Genomic DNA, 26,003 nt, shown 5'->3' with positions numbered 1-26,003 from the left:
AGAGCTGTGGATGCAGCTGTGAACTGCAACACAGAGCTGTGAACTGACAGCACAGAGCTGTGAATCCGCAGCACAGAGCTGTGAACTGTCAGCACAGAGCTATGATACCGCAGCACAGAGCTGTGAACCCGCAGCACAGAGCTGTGGATGCAGCTGTGAACTGCAGCACAGAGCTGTGAACTGACAGCACAGAGCTGTGAACTGACAGCACAGAGCTGTGAACTGACAGCACAGAGCTGTGAACTGCAGCACTGAGCTGTGAACTGACAGCACAGAACTGTGAACTGACAGCACAGAGCTGTGAACTGACAGCACAGAGCAGTGAAATGACAGCACAGAGCTGTGAAATGACAGCACAGAGCTGTGAAATGACAGCACAGAGCTGTGAAATGACAGCACAGAGCTGTGAACTGCAGCACAGAGCTGTCAACTGACAGCACAGAGCTGTCAACTGCAGCACAGAGTTGTCAACTGCAGCACAGAGCTGTGAACTGTCAGCACAGAGCTGTGAACCCGCAGCACAGAGCTGTGAACCTGCAGCACAGAGCTGTGGATGCAGCTGTGAACCAGCAGCACAGAGCTGTGAACCTGTAGCACAGAGCTGTGGATGCAGCTGTGAACTGCAGCACAGAGCTGTGAACTGACAGCACAGAGCTGTGAACTGACAGCACAGAGCTGTGAACTGACAGCACAGAGCTGTGAAATGACAGCACAGAGCTATGAAATGACAGCACAGAGCTGTGAAATGACAGCACAGAGCTGTGAAATGACAGCACAGAGCTGTGAAATGACAGCACAGAGCTGTCAACTGCAGCACAGAGCTGTCAACTGCAGCACAGAGCTGTCAACTGACAGCACAGAGCTGTCAACTGCAGCACAGAGCTGTCAACTGCAGCACAGAGCTGTCAACTGACAGCACAGAGCTGTGGATGAAGCTGTGAACTGACAGCACAGAGCTGTGAACCCACAGCACATAGGTATGAACTGCAGCACAGAGGTGTGGATACAATGGTCCACTTGTGGAAACCGGGGAAAGGTGAGATTCACTGGAGGGTGGGTGGGCGGGGGGGGGGGGTGGTGGGTGGGTCGGTTGTGAATCACTGATGTCCCAGTGCAGTATTGCATGCTGCACTGGTGTGGTGACAGAGGTACTTATTTCATTGAGTGAAAAAAAATCACCTTCTGTTCTTTGGGAGGACAACACTATGCAGGATATGGACAATGAACAGCTGCATGAGCAGCGCCATGTGTATCACGCATCTTCAAACACTTCATTTCAGGCAGTTGAAATATGCTGTAGACACTGGAGGATTTACTCATGTCACTAATTTGTAAGAATTTCTGGAAACACTGAAGGTAATGTGCCAAGCACGTACAGGATTCACATGAAAGCTGTAATAGCTAACATGTCAGAGTATTGGCAGCTATAAGCATGGTTTGTATAGCGGTTAGCTCAATACTTAAACTGTGCCAGTGATCCAGGTTCAAATCCAGCACTGCCTGTAATGAGTTTACACGTTCACCCTGTGTCTGGTGAGATGTTTCCCAGGTGCTCCTGTTTCCTCTCACTGTCGAAAACATACGGAGTTGTAGTTTAATGTGGGTGTAATTAGCTGGCACAGGTTTCAATGGCCAGAACCGACTTCCACTGTGCTGTAAATAAAATTTAATTTAAAGAAATTCAATAATTATGGGGGGAAGAATACCTCAGTTGGACTCATGACTCTATCATGAGTCAATGGATAAGGACAGATAATGGGAGCTCTGGCATCAACTGGAATATCACCAAGCATGTCATCAGTGTGGTGAAGCGAAAGGCCTGCAAACTGGGCTTCTTGGGAAGCACATTCCCGTCCTCAATACCTGAATCAGTTCTTGACACTATAATTGTTAAACAGGAAAGTTAGGCCTTTTGTGAGACAGGTTAGTTCTACCCTTCTGACAATGTGCCTGCTGTCATTGAAATCCTGCTCAGTAAGAAGGGAACCGCAGGTTTGGACATGGGACATGTGTGCTTGGTTAGGAAGCCAATAGTGCGAGGCTATCATCCATTGGATTATGACTGAACGCCTCTAAATCAGAATCCAGCTCTTCACCTGTATAGCACATTACATGTTCTTGAGAATTTGATGTTAAATTTGGTGGGTGTAGCAGTTAGTACAACGCCGTTACAGTGCCAGCGACCAGGATTTGAATCCAGTGCTGTCTGTAATGTGTTTTTATGTTTTACCCGTGTATACATGGGTTTCCTATGGGTGCTCCCGTTTCCTCCCACCCTTCAAAATGTACTGGGGGGGGGTGTAAATTAATTGGTTGTAATTGGGCAGCACAGATACTGTGATCAAGTGTAATATAAATAAAAAGTGCTGCAGAAACTTGGCAGGGCGCGCAGTACCCATAGGAAGTGAATGGTGGCCAACATTTTGGGCCTGGACTCTTCGTCAAGGATTAAGCTTGATGCTGGATTAGGATTCCTTCTTCCTCAGAAGTGAGCTGATTTGTTGCTGACCCCAAATATTTGGAGGATTTTGCAGGTTCGACTAAAGACTAAAATGGCAGAGCTGGCCTGAGATGGAATTTCATCGTTCGTTTTCTTGCAGCAACATCTCCAAAGATCTGGTGAAAGAAAAGCTTGATCAGCTTCAATGTCACTTCACATGGAGGCCACAGAAGGGAACCGTCAACTTGGATGATATGATGTACAGACTTCAAGATTCTATCAGTCTTGGTGTCAAATATCAAGCCAGGTCCTACAACCATCTTGCTTTTGGGAACTATTTGTAGGGCAATTGTGAAGAAGCGATTCAGAACTTAAAAGAAGCTGAGAAGATTCTGAAGGAGAACCACAAAGATGAGTTTGAGAGAAGAAGCATTGTCATCTATGGAAATTATGCCTGAGTGCATTACCACATGGGACAACTGACCAAGGCCCAGTCCTACCTCGACAAGCTGGAGATGATCTGCAAAGCACTCACTGTTGGCCCTTGGTATACAGCGATGATACCTGAAGTGTACGGAGAGAAGGGATGGTCATTGTTGAGTTCCGCAGCTCAGTTCTATGAGGAGGCAAGAGAATGTTTTGAGAAGGCTCTGGAGGAAGATCCTGAAAACACGGAATGGATCATGGGTTGTGCGACCATACTGTTTCGACTGGAACCATTTTCTGGAACCCCAGAGAGTCTGGCACAGAATCAGTCAGTGAAGTATCTGTAACATGTGCTGGAGCTTGATCCAGATGACTCCATGGCCATGGTGCTATTGGCTCTAAAATTGTGTGAGTTCAAGCAAAAGGCAGCAGCCAATGAATTAGATGAACAAGCATTGCAGAAGAGCCCAGGTCTTCCGTATGTGCTTCGTTATGCAGCAAAATTTTACAGAATAGAAGGAGACGTTGAGAAAGCTACCACACTGTTGGAGGAAGGACTAGGAAAAACTTCACGCTCCGCAGTTTTGCATGACTAAATTGGTATGTGTTACAAAATCAAACTATTTGAACTGATCGACAATCCTCACAGCAAAAATCCTTGTAATCCTGCATTTAAACAAAAAATGAAGTTGTTTAATCAATGCAAGTATCATTTTGGAAAGTCATTTAAACACCGTCCGAGGTCAGCTGTCAAATCACAACTGGACTTTGCAAACATCTGTAGTAGGAATGGAGAACATTCCACAGCAAAGGAAATCTAAATGAATCTATTGAAACTAGTTGATATTCGCCCAGAAAACATGCAGAGAATATGTTTATTTGAGCAGAACCAGAGAAAATCTGAACCAAATGCTGTCAACCTATTCTTGAAAGGACTGAAGATTGAATACGACTCAAAGGAGCGGAAAATGTGTCGTGAAAAGTTGGAAAAGTTGATAGACAGGCAACTTTGCAAAACTCGGCATGACAGCAAGGCCCTTGGTATCAAAGGATATCTGCATCAGCTGGATGGGAACAAGTCTCAAGCTACTGAACACTTTGAGAAGGCCTTGAGTTTTGATCCTGCAAATGAAGAATATCTGAGAGCTCTTTGTAAACTTGGCAGGTCGTGCAGTACCCAAAGGAAGTGAATGGTCTCTTCAATGAGCATAATAATCATGTATGAAAAATACAATCCTCTCTAATCCACAGTAGGCTTGGTATTTGAATTACAGATTATATTCTTTAACTGTAAATATTAGTTGATTTTTCAACTTATATTTTTTATCTTGTCCAATAACTGATTTTTTAAAGTTAATTTCTCAAACAGATAATCCAGGAAACATGCCTGGAAGTTAAAGCCTTAGTTCCCAAGCCTGTCTTTTTGTTTGAATACTTTATTTAAAATTTTAAACCACAATACATACAAAAGGAAAAATCATATAGGAATTAAATATATATATGTAATCATATAAAGAATACATGGTGTGTATGTGTTTTATATATATATATATTATACCCCCAACCCCCCTTCCCACTCTACTACCCCTATTCCCCAAACTTCCCCCTCCCTACCAACCAAAGAAAGAAGAAGGAGATGCAAACCACTCAATAACATAACTAAATGCCACGGATTAGAGTAATATCCACCACAACACGACCAGAAAGCTCAAAACTTTAAACCTATATAGTCCAAATAAGGGCTCCAGACTTAGAGATAAAAAAGATAATTATCATGTAAATTAGACTTGATTTTTTCCAATGGAATACATAATTTCAATTCCATTTGCCATCTTTGCAAACTCAAATCAATTTCATTTTTCCATGTAAATCGCTACACATTTTCTCTCTACAGCCAAAGATAATCTCAAAAAATGCAATTTGGTACCTAGTTAATCTCAATTTCAAACTTAACATTTTAATATTACCTAATAAAAATATTGTTGGATCCAACAGCAATTTAATCTTAAAAACTTTCTCTATGAATTCCTTAAGTCATATTCCAAAAAGATTTAACAATATCGCATAACCAAATAGAATGTAAAATAGAACCTACTTCCTTATGACATCTAAAAAAAATCTGAAGAAATTAAATTATATCTCTTTAATTTTTCAGGAGTTAAATATAACTGATGTATAAAATTATAATTAAACTAATCTAGATCTCACATTAACAATATTAGTCACACAATCTTTACATAAATTTCTCCAATCTTCCTGATTAATTACTATCCCCAAATCTTTTTCCTATTTTAATCTAGACTTAGGTAAATCTAATTTAGGCATTTTAGTCTGTAATAATGAATACATTTTAGATACAATTTTTTTCTTCCCACCTTCCATAAGCAAAATTTCAAATTTAGATGGTCTTGGCAATCTTCAAGTGTTTCCAAAATTATCCAATAATAAAGCTCTAACTTGATTAAAAAAAACAAAAAAAAGAATATTTAGTGAAATTTTGTATTTTACTTTCATTCTTTGAAAAGAAATAAAATAACCAGCTTCTTAACAATCTTGTACAGTTTTAATTCCTTTCTGTTCCCATATTATCAAAAATTGGTTAAGTGTGAAAGGTAAAAGTTTATTCTGATATAAACGTGTCCTACCTGAAAATTTCCCCTGTGCACCTATTTCTTCATTTATCATATTCCATAATTCAATTAAATGTGTCAAAATAGGTAAATTATAAATATGTCATAACTTGGAATTCTATTTATAAATAAATTAGTCCATGTTCTTCTCACCAATTTTAGTTAACTCAATGTTAGCCCATACCAAAAGGTTTTCCAAATCAAACATCCTATTAATAAACTTTAATTGTGCCACTTTATAATAATTTTGAAAATTTGGAAGATGTAAACCTCCCAATTCACATCTCCAAGTTAATTTTTGTAAAGATAATCTAACCATTTTGTCTTTCCATAAAAATTTCCTAACTATAAAATTCACATCTTTAAAGAACACTTTTGAGGAACTTTACAAAGAATAGATTGAAAAATATATTGTATTCTAGGGAAAATATTCATCTTAATACAATTAACGCTACCTATTAATGTTATAGGTAAATCTTTCCATCAACTTGTCATTTTTAATTTTATGAAGTATAGGTAAATAATTTAACTCATACAAATGATCTAAATTCTTGTCCATCCTAATACCTAAATATTTAATTTGCTCTGACCATTTAAATTGAAAGATACTTTTGCAACAAATAAATTCAGCATCAATCAACGGAATAATCTTAATTTACTCCCAATTAATTTTATAACCAGATATTTCTCCATATTGTTCCAACCTTTCATATAATGATTTTAAAGTGGTTCTGTTAAATAAATCAAAACATCATCAGTGAATAAATTAATCTTATACTTCTCAGATTTCACTTTAATATCTTTAATATTAGTATCTTGTCTTAGCAATTGAGCCAAAGGTTCAATTGCTAATGCAAACAATGCCAGAGCCAAAGGGCAACCTTGTCTAGTAGATCTTTTTAATAAAAAACGATGACAATATTTGGTCATTCATCACTACTCTGGCAGAGGGATTTTTATATAAAGATTCAAACCAACTAATAACAAAGAAATAGGTCTATAAGATTCAGTTTTTAAAGGGTCTCTACATTTCTTAAGAATAACTGTAATAATTGCCTGAGAGAAAAAGTCTGGTAAAGAATAAACCTTCATCATTTATTTCAACACACCCATTAATAGAGGTATTATTCAATCCTGAAATTTTTAAATAAAATTCAAATGTAAATCCATCTTCACCTGGAGATTTCCCATTAGGCATTGATTTAAGTGCTTCGATAATTTATGTAAAGGGAACACCCATTCATTAAATTCCTGAAAACTTAAAAAAGGTAACTGAAGATCAGATTTTTTTTTAAAACTATCAATTTTAACCTCATCTTTCCCAGATTCAGATGTATATAATTTCATATAAAACTCCTTAAAAATGTAATTTACCTCTTGGGGTTTATATGTAATCTTTTATTTTTTTTATAATAGCATTAATTGTTCTATAAACCTGTCTTTAATTGCCATGCTAATACTTTATGAGCCCTTTCCCCCAATTCATAATAATTTTGTTTAGTTCTTTGTAACAATTTCTCAAATTTATAAGTTTGTAATGAATTATACTGTAATTTCTTATTCGTCGATTGTATCTTCTCAGTCTCTGTTGAATTCTGTTGTAGATCTTTTTCTAAATTCTCTATCTCCTTTTCCAATTTATCAACCTCACAAGAATACGGTTTCTTAATTTTTGTTGAAAAACTAATAATTTGTCCTCTTAAATACGCTTTTAAAGCATCCCATAATAAAAAATTTATTGTTAACTGAATCTGTATTTATTTTTAAATATTGCTATATTTGGTGTCTTATTAAATTACAAAACTCAACATTCCTTAATACTCTTTGGCTTGGCTTCGCGGACGAAGATTTATGGAGGGGGTAAATGTCCACATCAGCTGCAGGCTCGTTGGTGGCTGACAAGTCCGATGCGGGACAGGCAGACACAGTTGCAGCGGTTGCAGGGGAAAATTGGTTTGTTGGGGTTGGGTGTTGGGTTTTTCCTCCTTTGCCTTTTGTCAGTGAGGTGGGCTCTGCGGTCTTCTTCAAAGGAGGTTGCTGCCCGCCAAACTGTGAGGCGCCAAGATGCACGGTTTGAGGCGATATCAGCCCACTGGCGGTGGTCAATGTGGCAGGCACCAAGAGATTTCTTTAGGCAGTCCTTGTACCTTTTCTTTGGTGCACCTCTGTCACGGTGGCCAGTGGAGAGCTCGCCATATAACACAATCTTGGGAAGGCGATGGTCCTCCATTCTGGAGACGTGACCCACCCAGCGCAGCTGGATCTTCAGCAGCGTGGACTCGATGCTGTCGACCTTTGCCATCTCGAGATGGCATTCCATAATAATAAAGAATTAAATCTCCATCTATATGTGTTGTCTGTTTTTGATGAACCTGTACATGTTATTAATAAAAGAAAATGATCTGATAATATTTTACTTTTATATTCGGCAGATATTACACGTCCTTGCAATTGAGCCGACAATAAATCTATTCTAAAATAAGAATCATATCGAAATGAATAATACAAAAACTCTTTCTCCCTGGGATTTCAATGAATAAGGTTATAGGTCATTAGTTTATAGGTACTGTTAGTGTAGTATTTAGCACAATGCTGTTATAGCACTAGCGATCGGGATCCGGATTCAAATCCCCACACTGCCTGTAAGGATTTGGTATTTTCTCCCCGAGTTTGTGTGGATTTTCCCTGGGGGCACGGTTTCCTCCCACCCTTCAAAACATACCAAGGTCGAAGGTTAATTGGGTGCAAAAATTTGGTGGCACGGACTTGTGGGTTGATCTGAAAATGCATTGGGCTTGGGCAATTAAGGTACCATTTACATTTTTAAATGTAATTTTGAGATACAGGGCGGTATCAAGTCCTTCCAGCCCACGAGCACTGACAAACCTCGTGTGTTTTGGAAGTGTGGGAGGAAACCACAGCATCCGTAGGAAACCTCAGGTGGACTTGGGAAGAATGTACAAATCCCTTACAGACAGTGGCAGGTCACTGACACGACAATAACATTGGGCTAACTGTTATGCTTTAGATCAGGAGAAAGCTCTCGTGCAAAGTGAAGTGAAGCTCTGGTACTCCTTTCCACAGAAGACAGCGGCGATCAGGTCATTGCATAGATTCAAGAACAATTTACAAGAAAAAAACTAGTATTGTGGATGTGTGGTAGGGAAGGATTAGAATAATGTGGAATTTGATTACATTGGTCGGCACAACATCATGGGCAGAAGGGCCTGTGCTGTGCTGTAATGCTTTATGTTCAATGTAACCAAGTTAATTCTTGATGTTAAAGGGATCAAGAAACATGGGGAGGAAGGCAGGAATAGTGTACTGAAGGGGATGATCATATTGAATGGTGGAGCAGGACTGAAGGACGTAATAGCCTATTTAGGCTGCAATTTTCCATGTTTCTTCGATTGCTGGAAATGTGGTCATTGCTGATGTGAATGTAAGAGGTGACACAAGAAGTTGACAGCTGTGCTAGGAACCTGAATTCTTTGAATAGTTACTAAAACTGAACATTTGCAGGTGAAATCGTTGGCAAGATATTTTTTGAGATCACTTGGAACACAATTACTTCTTGAAAAAGCAAGCATGCAAATGAGGTAAATGATGAAAATACTAATAGAAAATACCATGGAAGATGGAAATCTCAAAATCAGAAAGTGTAATAAATTGTCAGCCAGTCAAGCAGCAACTTTGGAGAGAGTATGGAGGGGTTATGTCTTTAGTCATATGACTGGGATGACACACAAAATTCTGGAGGAACTCGGCAGCTCAAGCAGGCATCCAGGGAAGAGGACGCGGCACCCAGGGAAGAGGACGCAGCACCCAGGGTAGAGGACGCGGCACCCAGGGTAGAGGACGCAGACATCCAGGGAAGAGGACGCAGACATCCAGGGAAGAGGACGCAGCATCCAGGGAAGAGGACTCACCATCCAGGGAAGAGGATGCAGCATCCAGGGAAGTGGACGCAGCATCCAGGGAAGTGGACGCAGCACCCAGGGAAGAGGACGCAGCACCCAGGGAAGTGGACGCAGCACCCAGGGAAGAGGACGCAGCACCCAGGGAAGAGGACGCAGCATCCAGGGAAGTGGACACAGCACCCAGGGAAGTGGACGCAGCACCCAGGGAAGAGGACGCAGCATCCAGGGAAGTGGACGCAGCACCCAGGGAAGAGGACGCAGCACCCAGGGAAGAGGACGCAGCATCCAGGGAAGTGGACACAGCACCCAGGGAAGTGGACGCAGCACCCAGGGAAGAGGACGCAGCACCCAGGGAAGTGGACGCAGCACCCAGGGAAGAGGACGCAGCACCCAGGGAAGAGGACGCAGCATCCAGGGAAGTGGACACAGCACCCAGGGAAGTGGACGCAGCACCCAGGGAAGAGGACGCAGCATCCAGGGAAGAGGACGCCCCTCCAGATGGTATTGGCCAATGTAGAAGAGTTCATATCACGAGCACCTGATGCAATAAATAACCTTTTACAGGTTTGCAGGTGAAGTGTTGCCTCACTTGGAAGCAGTGTTTCCCAGTTTATTATATCCTATTCTTTAAATGTAGGAAGGTTTTTCTATTTTTTATTCCTATATTTCTGATAATAATAATGCTTTCCACTCCCTACTCCCTAAAGCGCACTTTAAATTTAATTTTGAAAGCAGAAATCAGAACATCATATTTAAGAACAAAACAGAGTTAAATATTTTCATTCCAAATTTTATCTCTTTGTTATATTTAAACTACTTGGCAATTACTTAAGTATCTATACTAACAAGTTTTAGCAAATGCTAATAACTATACAGAAATTAGTTTAAATCATTAATAAATATCAGTTATGTCAAATTGATACATGCTCAAATAAAGCAATTGCTAATTGCAGGAAGCCATATATATTGTGTTTACTTAAAATTGACCAAAACTTGTATTTATGCAACTTCTATACAATGTATTTAACTAGAATTTTGCACTCTTTACCTCTATAAACATATCCAGGTGCATTTTTCATGATTGATATTAAACAATTAAACTTGATTTCTGTCAGTCAAATATTCATAAGATGTTTTTAATTAGTGTTGCCTGTTGAAAAGGAGCAGGCATCATTTTCACTGATTTACACTAGGCGTTTTTAAACTGCCCTGTAAAATGGGGTTAACTGGGCAATTTGCCTGGTTAGCACCCCATTCACACAGCAGTTTGACACGATTAGCCACGTTAGAAATCAACCGGGTCCGTGCTTTACCTCGGAGGTAGACAGGGAGCTCATTAAAACTTACCGAGGTCATGTCCTCCTGAGACTTGAAAGCTAAAATGGCCGACACACTTACCCCTGTGACGTCAGTGCTTGCATCACTGGGAATCCCCAGCAGAAGGGGAGAGAGGGGTCGCTGGCAGGGCAGAGGGGTCCCTGTAATCGGCAGGGCTGGGGGGATGCTGCGATCAGCGGGCCGGGGAGGATGCCGCAATCGGAGGAGGGGCTGGCTGCTGCTGGGGAGAAGGGGCAGGCTGCCGTGGGATTGATTGACAGCTGGTGGGGGGGTGAAATGGGGGAGACAGACCGATAGTTTGCATGACATTCAATGTGTCATTACGGGGGGCAGGATCCCCGTTAAATCACTGGGTTGACGATTTACTGGGTCGATCCTACCCCTGCTTGAGAGGTGCTAGGAGCACCATCGACCCATTTAACGCACCTGGGTCCCTGGAGGGCTACCCAGGTGCAGCATTTTAAAGGCACCTAGTGTTTCTGAGGCCATTTGTAGAATCCTAACCTCGACTCATTCTGAGATAAGCCAGTTCATTGCAGACTGAGAACCAATCCTGGAATGTTCCTGATCAATAAAAATATAATGAACTCCCATTATGTCCCTTGTGAGACATTTGAGTTTCTGTTGTGCAAAATTTAAACCAGGGGTGGCCAACCTTTTAATTTTTAATTTAGACACAAGGCACAGTAATAGGGCCATTTTGGCCCATGAGTACATATGGTGGGGGGAGGGGGGGTGTAGGTTAATTGGGCTACATGGACTCGTGGGCCGAAATGGCCTGTAACTGTGCTGTGTGTCTAAATTAAAAATGAAAAGGCTGGCCATCTGGATTTAAACAATTTCTTTTTTAAAAATGTCAGGGATCATGATAATTTTAGTTAGTGAAGCAGTATCAATATTTAAGGAATAAGATATATAAAAAAATACAACACTGTGGCCTGGAAATGTTATCCTCATTGTGATTTTAAATGCTACAAGCAAAACTACAAAGGATTACTAAAGAATGTAAGGCATTCTAGTATGCTCTGAAGCCCTGTAAGTTTCCTTCTGGTTACTCAGTGCATTGATTCAAAGAGAACCAGAGGAATACAGAATGATAAAGGACATGGAAACATGCTTGGATTGTCTGCGTGGACCACTCATTCATGAAGGTCTTCACACTGCTACACCCATCCCTCAAGCTTCCAAATCCATATAACAGTCCCTTTACCAACTGATTGACATCCTTGAGCAAGCATCAAACCCCAATTATCCCCTTGACTGAAGTACCAATCTTGCCCATCCATTAAACCCTAATGCAGGGGTGGCCAAACGATGACCTGCAGGCCAACTGTGCCCATTTTTAAGAGGAATATTAGAACAAAGTGCACTGTCTAGGCATTGCACTTCTTAGTTTCATTATTTGATGTTGTTGCCACTGCACTTTTTTGTTTCAATGCAAGATACCGCTGCCATTTTGAACAACTATTAGACTCACTATTGCAATGTTACTCAGCGATTACAACTTTGACCTCAGTTATAAAAAAATGTTTACCTGAGTTGATTAAACATGGCGGAACCAAAAAGACAGAAAATAGCAAGGGAGTGCCTACAATTTCAGACACGGTCAGAAAATGAATACTTTTTCACAGAAGTTAGAGGGAAGTGTGTTTGTTTGATTGCAAGGAATCTGTTGTGGTGTTGAAAGATTAGGTCGCTTGAAGACACTACGAAATGAAACGAAGCGGATAAAGCTGCTGTTACATCAACAGCAGGCAGTTTCTTACCGTACCAACAAAGTACAGGAAAATGCCACAATGGCTCGCCACGAGGTAGCTCAGCTCCTTGCCCAGCATGGAAAACCCTTCTCGGATGGCAACTGTGTTAAAGAGTGCCTCACTAAAGTTGCCAGTATAATGTGCCGAAAGCAAACTCAAGAATTTAACAATGTCAGTATGTCCAGAAAAACAGTTGCCCGGTGAGTCGAAGACTTGTATATTAAAGACTTGTATATTAAAGCAGCAAGTGCCAGGCAAAGTTAGTGCATTTGACTTTTACTTACTTGCATGTGACGAGAGCACAGATGTTAATTTTTTGCAGGAAGCTGACAACAATTTTTGCATCACCATGGAGCTGCTTGATCTTAGGAGTCTAATCAGCACCGCGACTGGCAAGGACATTTTTTGAAGCTGTCTCCGCTGCAATCGATGACGTGAAGCAGTCCTGGGACAAGCTGAGTAGAGTTACAATGGAAAGAGCTCCAGCAATGACAGGCAAGCAGAATGGGATGGAGTCTATGGTGTGCAGGAAAGTTCACGACAGTGGAAATGTGGCAGTTAAAATGCATTGTATTATCTGCCCAGAGCCATTCAGTGCCAGGGTAGTCCAGCTCGGTGATATGATGAAAGTTATGGTGAAAAATATCAACCTAATTTGAGCACTCACAGAAAATCCAAGGCTCTCCTATCTGAAGTCGATGATGAACTGAGTGACCCTCCGTGGTTGGCACACCTGGCTTTTGGCTCGTGCCTCAGCTGTATGCATACCTAAAAGTGTTCTGTGTGAACCTCTGTCTCTTCGAGACACAACTACTCAGCTTCAGCATGATGCACTTCCCCACACTTTTGAAAGTTAAGGCTGCTTTCGCAAGTGCAAACCGTTCTGTAACAATGGTGAAAAATGTGCCAGGGATCACCTCTCTTCTGACAGAATTCAATCAGTGCTTCCAAGATTTTGTTGCCATTGAGAAAGACATCAAGCTAACCCTAACTCTAATATCTCAAAGGATCTGTCTGGAGCCTCCATGTTGATGCAATCATGAATTGTGATAATGTTCAACCATTTTGGGAAAAAATTAGAGTATTTTTGGAAAAATTATTTAAGATCAAATTGCCATTGGATCCTGAAAATTTTTTTATTGGGTTATACAGTTTCGTTGACTGGTTTGGGTTGGATAAATTTCAGATAGCTTTTGTTCATTTAGCATTGACAGAAGCACGGAAATGTATAGCGATTACTTGGAAAGATGACGTGGAAGTAAATATAGTACTTTGGCAATAATAAGTTGAGATCTTGCATTTGTATGGAAAAGATAACATAATTTATATGATAATTATACTTTTTTTGTTCAAATGTGGTCACCCTATTTGAAATGTATGGGGTTGGAAATATCTTAAGATACTATATAGTTTATTTCTGTATTTATTACTCTTTTTGGCTCTCCTTGCGGGGCGTGCTGAGGGTGGAGGGAGGGTGGGATGGGTTTATGTTTAGATTATTTTGATATTATTTTTATGTATTGTTTTTATGTATTTTGAAAACCTTAAATAAAGATTTTTTAAAAATGAAGAAGGCTCGTCAGCGGCTATACTTTGTGAGGTGCTTGAGGAGATTCGGAATATCAAAGAAGTCTGTCGTAAACTTTACAGGTTACCATGGAAACCATTCTGGCTGGTTGCATCACTGTCTGGTATGGAGGTGCCAGCGCTCAGGACAAAAAAATCTCCAGACGGTTGTTAACTCGACCTGCGACATCACTCCATCGAGGTCATCTACAAGAGGTGGTATCTTAAAAAAGCAGCCTCTATTCTCAAGGACCCCTATCACCCAGACCAGGCCCTTTTCACTCTGATACCATCGGGAAAAGGTACAGGAGCCTAAAGACGAGCACTCAGCAGTACAAGGACAGCTTCTTCCCCGCTGCCATCAGATTCCTGAACAATAAAGAAGTAAAGACACTGCCTTTGGTTTCATGCACTATTTTGTTCAGACCCTTCAGTTTAGGTTCTAGCATCTTCTCTCCCAAAGGCATTAGGATGACAGGTCAGTGGTTCCCTGTTTTCTCCCTCCTTACTTTCTTAAATAGTGGTTTCACATTTGCTACTCTCTGTAATGAGATAAAACAAGTTTCCGAGGATCTGGATCAATGAAGGAGAAATAAAGCTTCAAGTGCAACACGGTATTTTATTAAAATATCACGAATAATATGAGAAATTAACAAACCAACAAGATACAATAAAACAATAAATAAACAGCGAGTCAGACAATTCTGGTTTATGACGGCTAGCTTGGAGAGTCTCAGAGGTCCTTGGCACCAATTCCAATTCCGGTCCAAGGAGAATTCCCAAGAACTTGCTCAACACTCACAGCATGTGCTTTTTTACTAATCTACATATACTATTTGGATATAACTTAAAATAAATGAAAGACAAGTTTTACATTGCCAACCAAACCAATCTCACCTTATCATGGAACATTCCTGGTTTATTTCCAGGTTTCATGGTCTCATGCACTCCATGAATCAGGACCTTGTCTTACTCATCTTCCCAGTTAACATGCCTGCACGTTTTGAGGACTGCAAGTTGACAACTCAATTTTAAGCACAAAGATCTGTTATTTTCCCACTCATTGCACTCTCCCATTCGTAGAAACAATTCCAAAATCTCCAGGACTTTGGAAGATGATAACCAGAGCATTAATTATTTCTATAGCCATCTCTTTAATACCTTTGAGTTAATGATCACATAGTCCTTGGGAATTATTAGCATTCCAGTTCATTATTTTCTCTTGCATCATTTTAAATTATTCTTGGATTCTCTTGTATATCTGGAAGGCTCTCTGGGCTTTCATCCATGAAGACTGATGCCCAGCTATCATTTAATGCAGGACATGGGAGAGCAGGAAGATTTCCAACATCCGATGGCTAGATCTGCAGGAAGTGCATCCAGCTACAGCTCGAGGCAGACCACGGATGGAGCATCCAGAAAGGAGAATGCAGTCGACAGAGCGTTTAGAGAGCTGATCACTCTGCAGGTGCAGAACGAGAGCTGATGGGTGACTACCAGTAAGGGCGGTCATGACAAGCAAATAACGCAGGAGTCCTCTGTGGCCATTCTCCAAACTATACTGTTGGGGGAGGTAGTTGCCCAAGGGAGAACTGTAGACAGCAGCCCAGTTTGTGACATCATTGTGGGTAGTACTGTAATGAAGGGTGGGGCGGGGGGTTCGGGAAAAGGACTGGGAAAATGGTAATGCTGAACGTTTATCTCATATGGAGAGGGTGGAGAAAGTCAGATGGGCACTTCTGTGGCTCCAAAAAACAACTCCAGGTTGTTGTATTCCTCCCTGGTCCTTGGACAGTTGTTCTCTCCCTTTTTGTTTCCCTACTCACATACCACTTCAAGAAATCCTTTACTAACCACAGAGCACCTATGGCATTCTCTTTTTTTTTTAAAATGGCACCCTGAGGTGTGGTATCTACTCTAATAATATCTTTACTAAGCACACTCAGGGAATTAAAAGTTACAATTTATAAGTAGAGTGTCATTGATCAAACAACAGTAAGAAATGAACGCATTCTCTTTCACTTGGCAATGACAGCATCACACCAGAACTCCCATTAACAGAGAAATACCTCATGAGGTGGGGGATGTCAGGAGCTTTTATTAAAAGACACTGAAGTGGCTAACATTTTGTTCTGATACCTCCTGGCGATCATTACAGAGGTCCAACACAGGCACTTGTGGCCTCCGTGCGAAGAGAACGCGTGCAGGTACAGCATCCTGGTGTCAAAAGATAGCCCAGAAAAATGGCATGTTCCGTGTACACCCTGGATATATGCCTGCCCCCTACCTTGCAAACGTGAGGCTGAGGCATGGGATGCGCAAGTCAAGAGAGGGTTCTGGCACCTGGTGGACGGACTCGCACTACCTGCTCGCAAACATTGGTGGCAAAGGTGCTCACATTTGCCAGCCAAGCCAGAGAAACCAGGCATGTGAGTCAGTGACCAAACCAATTCCTTTTTCTACCCTCTCATACTGGGGAACAGCTTCAACAGCACCCTGTTCCATTGGTAACACAGCAATCCTATCGAGGGAGCTGGTGAGGCACCGCCATTGAATATGATTATGTACCTCATCCAGCATTCGGAAGGCACTTGATTATATATTGATTCACTTGATTGGTATTTTTTTTTTAATGTTTTTGAGTTCTTCTATTTATCTTTACTGTTTTTATAGTCATAACATCTACAGAGGTTCATTGGCTTACATCTTAGTGATTCCAGAGCGATGTAGCTTTGTGCGGAGGAAGTCCTCCCATCTGACACTTATTCATAGGTCATATCACCTGTCAGTCAAAGATGGACTCCGCCCACTAATTAGTGCACACCTTGCCAATGGCAAATTTAAATCAATGAGGGTCATCACTGGCTAGCAGCCCAGATGCGGAGCAAGCCCCAGACAGCGCTCCATGCCAGGTCACTACTGTGGACGTCGCTAGAAGGGTCACAGGTAAGGTGTGCACTATACTGAAGCTAAGCCGTAGCATTACAATAGATCAATACTTGCAGTAGATCTGCATCCCAGTTGATCAGAGAACTGGGGGCATGTGTAAGAGTCCATGTTTATAGTGTGTGAGCAGGGTTAAATATAGGTTTACCATTGTCAGAGTCCAACAGGTGTCAGAGGGCAATGCCTATATTGTCGCTTAAGTGAAACAGTGTTTGTAGTGTGTGACTGGGGTCAAAAATAAGTTTACTGCTGATGGACTCTAACTGATGACTGAGGTGAATGTCTTTATCATCGCTTACGTGAATTGGCAATTGTGTGCCATTTAACGTTCTCCCCCATTTGTTTCCCATGTGTTAATAAAAGTTATGTGTGATTGTAACACTTGTGTCTAGACTCGTCTCTCTATGAACCCACAAAATCTGATACTCTTCCCAACACAACACTGATTAGGAAAGTTAAAGGCAAAGTAAAAGCAGAAGAGAGGGGAGATAAAGAAGCAAACACAAATGGGAAGAGAGAGGACTGGGAAATTAAAACTTAGAGAAGGCAACTAAAATGATTAGGAAGGAAAAGAGGATTGTGAAAGGAAGTTAGAAAGTAATATCTAAGAGGATATATAAAGAGTAAAAGAGTGGCCAAAGGAGACATAGGATTGATAGAAAATGATGCTGGAGAAATTGTAATGGAAGACAAGGAGATGGCAGAGGAAAGATTTTGGAGCACTCTTCTCTTTGGAAGATATTAGTAGCATACCGGATTCTCAAGGCTCTCACGAAAAAGTAGTGAGCAGTCAAGATCACAAAAAAAGAAGGTACTTGGGGAGCTAACTGGTCTAAAGGTAGAAAGACTGGATGGAATGCACCTTTGGGTTCTGAAGGAAGGAGCTGTAGAGATTGTGGAGGCATTGGTAATGATCTTCCAGGAATCAATGGAGCCTGGCACGATTCTGGTGGACTGGAGGGTCCCGACTGTCACTCCACTGTTTAAAAGGGGAGCAAGGGAGCAGAAAGGAAATTATAGAAATATAATTAAGGTGTTGAGGTTAAAAGTCAAGGATGAGATTACAGAATACATGGAGGTGAATGAAAAGATAGCCCAAAGTTGTGGTTTCCTTAAATTAAAATCATGCCTGACAAACCTATTGCAATATTTTGAAGAGATCGCAAGTAGGATAAACAGGGGAGATGCAAGTGATTTTGTGTTTTTGAACTTTCAAAATGCCTTCAATAAGGCACCACACATAGAGCTACTAAACAAGATGAGAGCCCATGAAATTACAGGAAGGATACTAGCACAGGAAGCAGATGAGCTGATTGGCAGGAAACAGAGAGTAGGAATAAAAGGATCCTATTCTGGTTGGCTACCAGTTACCAGTGGTGTTCAGCAGGGTCCATTTTGGGGGCTGCTTTTTTTTTTACATTATACATAAATGATTTGGATCATGGAATAGATGACTTTGGGTCTGAATTTGAAGATGATTCCAAAACAGGTGGTGGAGCCGGTGATGCTGAGGATATTAGAAGCCAGAGAGACTTGGATAGATTAAGAGAATGGGCAAAGATGTAGCAGATGAAATACAATGATGGAAAGTGTACAATCATGCACTTGGGTAGAAGAAATAGATGGACATCCTATTGTATGTGCTCCTCGACTTACGATGGGTTTTGTTCTGACAAACCCATTATATATTGAAAAATTGTAAGTCAATAAAAAATACCGCACCTACCATTTTTTATAATTAAATTTTCAATGCCTTTATTCCTCACTGAAAAAAAAAACGCATTAACATACACAGCCAAAAGCACACTAGGCATGATGAATGCTTGAAGCATTGAACTAAAATTCATTGCTGGATGCCCAGCATCGCGCGAAAGTAGCAAGCACGGGAATAGATCAGAATTCGAAATTGAAAGTATGGATTCAAACCACCGTAACTTCAAAAAATCGTAAGTTGGACCATCATAAGTAGGGGAGAACCTGTATTTAGACGGGGAGAAAATTCAAAACTCGGACATACAAAGGAACTTGGGAGTCCTCATGATAACTTCCAGATTGAATCGGTGGTGAAGGAGGCATATGGGGAATGCCTCTTGGACTGTACCCGTTGGAGTACAGAAGGATGAGTGGAGACCTCAAAGAGGCATTTCAAATGCTGAAAGGCCAGAGCAGAGTAGATGTGGCAAGGATGTTTCCCATGGTAGGGAAGTCTAGGACAGGATAAAAGGGTGCCAAATTTAAAACAGAGATGTTGAAAATTTTCTTTAGTTAGAGGGTCGTGAGTGTGGAACTTATTGCCATAGGTGGATGTGGAAGTGAAGCTGTTGGGTGTACTTAAGACAGAGTGTGATAGTATGGGATCCTATCACCATTGTATATATTTGCAAATAGTGATAGTGATTGGCTGAGAGCTGTAGCCACACCTACTGGCAGGTTATAAAGAGCTGCATCTAACTAGACCCAGGTCAGTCTGGACTGGTCAACCTCGATGTACTAAGCTCCAGTCTTTTGTTAATTAAAATCTTGGTTTGAGTCACGTCTTTGAGTCATTCGATGCACTTCACAGAGATTGACAGGTATTTGATTAGTTGGAGTCCAAGGGTTATAGGGAGAAAGCTGGGAAGTGGAGCTAAGTGGGAGGATGGATCAGTTCATGATTGGCAGAGCAGACTCGATGAGCAATGGGCCTACTTCTGCTCCTCTATCTTACGAAGACCATTTCTTATCCAGTAAACATTATTGAAGCAAATAGTACAAGTGGATTGCAAAAACAAATGAATAGGCTGAAGGGCTCATACTGTACATAAAGCTTAATTATGTTATAATTAGGCATGATTAATTTTGTTCAAATATAAGATCATAATACATTGATCAGGATTTAGAACAAGTCCACCATCACTTGATGTGCCATGAAGTCACTGATAAAAGCTAGAACAGTCCTAAACCTGGGGATAGCTCCTTGCAAGTGTGAAAGTGTTCAGTGACCCAGTTGAAGTGGTCAAGAGTGAAAAGCCAAACCCCCATTCTTATGCCTGGCCACTGAATGGCCAATTTAGTGGGATGCGGGCTACAGTCTTCCACAGATCAGGCAGAAGGTAACTGATGGGCAAACAGGCAGTGGGTGATTTGTGAGGTGCTATGCTCCTTCTGCCACTGACAAGGATCTTTTGTGTGCTCCAACTGTGTGGACAAGTTGTTCAATGGCAGTCCTTAACACCTCTGTTTTGATGGTGGGTGATGGGTCAGAGATTTCTAAAAGTCTTTTGGTGGTGGGAGGGGTATGCATCTATTCAACGAGGCTTGGAGCACATCCTTCAACCTTTACCACTGTCATCCTGGTAATCTCTTGGCTTGACAGTGCTCAGAATAGAGTGTGTCAGGAGTCTAATGCAGGGACATGAACAACATGCCTGATATACAGTAGGAAATCCAGGTCTCAGAAGCACATACAATTCAATATGATCATGGGAGATCTGCTGATAGGCTCATCACCTACCAGTCTTTTCCCCATATCCCTTAATTCCCTTACTATGTAGAAATCTATCCAACCTTGTCTTAAATATACATACTGAGGTCACCTCCACTGCTTCAATTGGCGGCAAATCACACACATTCACCACCCTCTGGGAGAAGCATTTCCTCCTCATCTCTGTCCTAAATTTACTACCCTGAATCTTGAAGTTATGACCCCTAGTTCTTGCCTTTCCTACCAATGGAAACAACTTACCTAACTTTATCTTAACTATGTCTTTCATAATTGTGCATGTTTGATCCCTTCTCTATCTTCTAAGTTCCAGTGAGTACAGTCCCAGACGACTTAATCTCTCCTCATAGGCCAACCCCTTCATCCCTAGAACCAACCTGGTGATCCTCCTCTGCATTGCCTCGAAGATGGGTCCATGAGTTTTATGCCAGATTTAAGGTTTTAAGGTTCAAGCATTCTTTTAGGTAGAGGGGTTTGGGGTGATGGCATAGGTTGGAGATGTGGAAATGCACCTCTCCCAGCAGAATTAATCAAAAACTATCTTTAAAAAACTTTATTTTAATTTTTAAAAATTCAAGATCATTGTTAAGTGATTGAAGAATGGCTACAAGGAAAGCTAAATCACAAATATCAAGACAACAGCTGTGAAAGAAGTACTGCAACAGAAGAAGTTGGGCCTACCTCGATAATGGAGCCTAGCAATCAGGTTTCTCTTCCTCCAAGGATTCCACGGGCAGCGACGGCGAAGGTACATGCATCTCCAGTGCCAATTCTCCAGGGAGCTGGGGAAGATGGCGCTGGAGTTCAGAAGAGGATCGCAGAACTACAGACTTCGTTTGAATATCTGCACATGCACGGGACTGAACACTGAATCAAATGACATCAGATTTAGAGGAAATGCCCAAAGCAACATATGTTACTAGTCACACAAGACTAGAACAATTGATTCAGTATGACATTGATATTGAATCAACTATATCATCTAGTGATTCTGAAGAGAAAAAAGAGGGAAGAAAACTCATCAAGAAATAGAAAGAGAAGGAGGAGAAATAATTGGAAGAAAGAAGGTCCAACCAGTTCAAGGTATGCAGTATGTACTGTGTGAAACTCCAGTCAAAAAGGACCATCTGTCTAGACTGCTGAGTTGAAATGAATTAATACCACCCTGTGTCACAAGTTCCATGGATCACTTGATCTCTATTGCCCAATCAGGTTCCTGCTGATCTGAATTTTTCAAACCCAACTGCCTGAGTTACCTGACTCCAATTGCCAGCTGCAACCTTCAGATAAAATCCCTGTTGAAGTCTGTTACACGTCCATAAGGACACCCTCTGCTTCCTAAGCTCCAGGAAGAAAGGTCAAAGGCTAACCAGTCTCTCCTTATAATTAAAGCCTTCCAGTCTTCGTAACATTCTCATGAATATTTTCTGCAACCTTTTCAGCTGACCACTATCTTTCCCACAGCTGGGTGACCCGAACTGTGCACAATACTCTAAGTGCAGTCTCATCAATAACTTCTAAAATTGTAACATGTTGCTTCTGTACTCATTGTCCTGACTGATGAAGGCAAATGTGCCAAATAGCTTCTTTGCCACCCTTTCTATCAGTTTTGCTACTTTCATGGAAATATGTACCTGTACCCCTAACTGTCTCTGTTCCAAAACACTATCCAGGGCCTATCATTCACCATCTAAGTCTTGCCCTGGTTTAACCTACCGAAGTGCATCACCTGATGTTATATTCCATCTTCCATTCCTTGGCTAACTTGCTCATTTGGTTTCGATCCTCTTGTAATCTTGGAGAACTTTCTTTGGTGTCTTCTATAAAACTAATTTGTCATCTATAAAATTACTAACCAGGGTAAGTACAATGGCATCCAAGTTGTGAATGTGGATGACAAACCAATGTGTTCCAGTACTAATCCCTGTGGCACACCACTGATCACAGGCCTCCAAGCTGAGTAACAGCCCATCACTACCACCGTCTGTTTCCTACCATCAAGACATCACCATTGACCGATATCACTGGCTATTGTAAAAGAAGGGGGGGGGGGTGAGGTTAAATCTTACCAGTGATGCTCAAACACCTGACCGAAGTGCTAATTCACAAAAGGCTGCACTTTGATCACCAGCAACATTAGGACATCATAGCCGCTCTTTTCAAAATGGCTACTCCACTAGAGTCTGCAATCCTTTTCCCAGCTGGTATTCGTTGGTTGCTGCTTCAATGTGACTGGCTCTCATCTCACTCTGCCAACTTTTTAATCTATGCTCTCCTTCTCTTCTGTAAACAAACTGACAAAAATGTTTGTGCAATGTTACAGCCTTTTTGACTAGAATGGCATTCTAGTATTCACTAGAATGGCCTCTGCTGTGGTCTTTGGTTAGGTCAGAACATAGAACACTACAGCACAGTACAGGACATTTTAGGCCCTCGATGTTGGACCAACCCATTCTTAAAGCATCATTGCCTGTAGACCACCAAGAATATCCAAGATAGAAATGAACTTGAGAACCTGGAAGTTATCATTTTCCCTCCTGGTCAGGGTAAGTTAAAGTCTAATGGGGATTTAAATGTTGAATAGCAAGGAAGTTCAACATGATTGGCTCCATTGCAGAAACTTTGCATTTGTGGGCACACACACACACACACACACACACACACACACACACACACACACACACACACACACACACACACACACACACACACACACACACACACACACACACACACACACACACACACAGTGTCTCCTCACTCAATTTCATTATCAAATTGGGTTCACATGCATTAGAACATACAATATGTATATCCTGTTTGCTTGATCTTCTATTTGTAGCATTAAAGGCTGGTCTGAGATAAAAATTTCATGTATTTCCTTCTCTTGCAGCAAGACACTAAAAGAATTGTTAAAAGAGAAACTCAATCAACTTCAATGTCCCACAGAAGGAAAATGACAACGTGGATGATGTGATGGGATGGGATTGCAAGATTCCATCAATCTGCATTTGAAGTATGAAGCAAGGTCTTACAACTAACTCGCTTTTGTGAACTACCTCCGGGGAAAATATGAAGAAGCAATTCAAAACTTAAAAGAAGCTGAGAAGATTCTAAAGGAGAACCACAAAGATGAGTTTGAGAGAAGAAGCATCGTCATGTATGGAAACTATGCCTGGATGCATTACCACATGGGACAACTGACCGAGGCCCAGTCCTACCTCGACAAGCTGGAGATGATCAGCAAACCACTCACTGATGGCCCTTGGTATACAGCAATGAACCCTGAAGTGTACGGGGAGAAGGGATGGTCATTATTGAGGTCCACAGCTCAGTACTATGAGGAGGAAAGAGAATGTTTTGAGAAGGCTCTGGAGGAAGATCCTGAAGACACAGAATGGATCATGGGCTATGCAACCGTACTGTTTCGACTGGAAGCAATTCCTGGTACTCCAGAGAATCATGAAGGGAGAAAATCAATGAAGTATCTGTGCTGGAGCTTGATCCAGATGACTCTCTGGCCATGAAAATGTTGGCTCTAAAACTGTGCGAGATCAAGCAAAAGTCAGAAGCAAATGAATTAGTTGAACAAGCATTGCAGAAAACCTCGGAGTTTCCAAAAGTGCTTCGAAATGCTGCAAAATATTACAGACTCGAACAAGATGTGGAAAAAGCAATAGAGCTGTTGAAGAAAGCACTAGAAATCACTCCACATTCTAGTGTCCTCCATGACCAGATAGGTATGTGTTACAGAATCAAACTACTTGAACTGATCAGCAATTCACTGAGCAATGATCCACAAAATCCCGATTATCATCAGAAAATGGAATTGTTCAATCAATGTAAGACTCATTTTGGAAAGGCATTTGAGCACCATCCAAAATCAGCCATTAAATCTGCTTAAGAATGGATGACTATTCCAATGCAAAGAAAATCTATTATAGTCTTCTGGAATTAAGTAATTATCGTCCAGAAAACATGCAGAAAATATATTTACAAGCTGGGTTATTTGAAATGTTTCAGAGAAAGTCTGATTCAAAAGCCATCAACCTGTTCCGGAATGGACCAAAGATTAAAAATGACACAAAGGAGCAAAAAAATGTGTCGTGAACACTTGGAGAAGAGAGCAAAAGTGCAACTTTCCAAGAATCCATGAGACAGCAAGGGCCTTGGTATTGAAGGGTTACTGCATCAACTGGATGGGAATAACTCCAAAGCAATTGAATACTTTGAGAAGGCCTTGGAGTTCGATTATGATAATGAAGTGCTCTTTGTAAACTACACCTCTCCATCAAGGGGCAGAATGATGCTTGAAAGATGCATCGATTCCATCTGATCGGAATCTTGCATTCTACCAGTACTCTCTTTGAATTAGAGTTTTACTCTTTCATGTGAAATTTTCCACCAGCAATTTTTTCAATATATTCGCAAACATATGCTATCATGAGTAGTGATACTCTTTGGCTTGGCTTCGCGGACGAAAATTTATGGAGGGGTATGTCCACGTCTGCTGCAGGCTCGTTGGTGACTGACAAGTCTGATGCAGGACAGGCAGGCACGGTTGCAGCGGAAAATTGGTTGGTTGGGGTCGGGTGTTGGGTTTTTCCTCCTTTGTCTTTTGTCAGTGAGGTGGGCTCTGCGGTCTTCTTCAAAGGAGGTTGCTGCCCGCCGAACTGTGAGGCGCCAAGATGCACGGTTGGAGGCGATATCAGCCCACTGGCGGTGGTCAATGTGGCAGGCATCAAGAGTGACATCAATTTGTAGTGACACTACAAATAAGAGCATTTGAACCTTTTTGTTAATGTGGAAGCCCACACAAACGGGCGTAGAACAATTAGACCAAATGGAGCTAAATGGCAAAAGCTCTTCCTATCTTTTCACTGTCTGTTAACTGTTAGATGTATTTTATCTTTCAATTTGTTACTTATATCTTACCTAATACCTTTGCTTTTCTAGAAAATACCACACATTTGGAAGATGACTCCATTTTCAAGACCATCTTAAGACGTCCTCCATAAATGTGTTCAGGAACATCAGCATTAAGTTCTTAACACCATGGATCAAGCTAGCTAATAGCATCTGAGGATGTCAAGTTGGTGCACTGGAGTCACCCAGTGCAGTAACTCATGGTGTCACCTACCCCCCCAACCCCCTACCATGAGAATTACGATCACAAATCGTAATTCCCGAAGATCACTGAATGTCATGGTAATAGTGAGATAAACAACTAGCAAAATTAAGTTGCACTTTTAAATTACAAAATCATACACACATCTATGTACATCTACAAAATGTGGTTAAAGTGAAAATTCAGTAAGAAAACAATAGAATTCGAAATAAAAATATTTAAGAACGACATCAAAATTAAGATGATTTTAACGTTAAACTTTGTTACATGAGATTCATTAATGAATTAGGTTTGCATGATCAATAATGGCTTAAAAAATGTAGACCTTGTTGGCAAATGCATATGGAAATATATTCATAAATGAAATAACA

At 41.1% G+C, this 26,003-nt stretch overlaps 1 long non-coding RNA gene and 2 pseudogenes across 2 annotated transcripts; all 3 read left to right on the top strand.

Annotated features, from left to right (window-relative positions):
- LOC138744440 (interferon-induced protein with tetratricopeptide repeats 5-like) overlaps positions 1-25,439 on the top strand; it is a 29,472-nt pseudogene extending 4,033 nt beyond the window's left edge.
- LOC138744441 (uncharacterized) lies at positions 831-25,740 on the top strand. 2 transcript variants are annotated; one of them, XR_011345538.1, is made up of 3 exons: positions 831-1,036; positions 15,399-15,545; positions 25,461-25,740. It is a non-coding gene; the product is annotated as an uncharacterized lncRNA (long non-coding RNA). The 2 variants fall into 2 exon arrangements; XR_011345537.1 differs by lacking the exon at positions 15,399-15,545.
- On the top strand, positions 2,547-4,056 carry LOC138744057 (interferon-induced protein with tetratricopeptide repeats 1-like; annotated as a pseudogene).
- Positions 25,741-26,003: the final 263 nt, after the last annotated feature.

This window comes from Narcine bancroftii, chromosome 10, assembly GCF_036971445.1.
Source record: "Narcine bancroftii isolate sNarBan1 chromosome 10, sNarBan1.hap1, whole genome shotgun sequence".
Classification (NCBI taxonomy): domain Eukaryota; kingdom Metazoa; phylum Chordata; class Chondrichthyes; order Torpediniformes; family Narcinidae; genus Narcine; species Narcine bancroftii.
The sequence above is the reverse complement of the archived record's forward strand: the minus strand, read 5'-3'. Positions and strand labels throughout refer to the sequence as shown.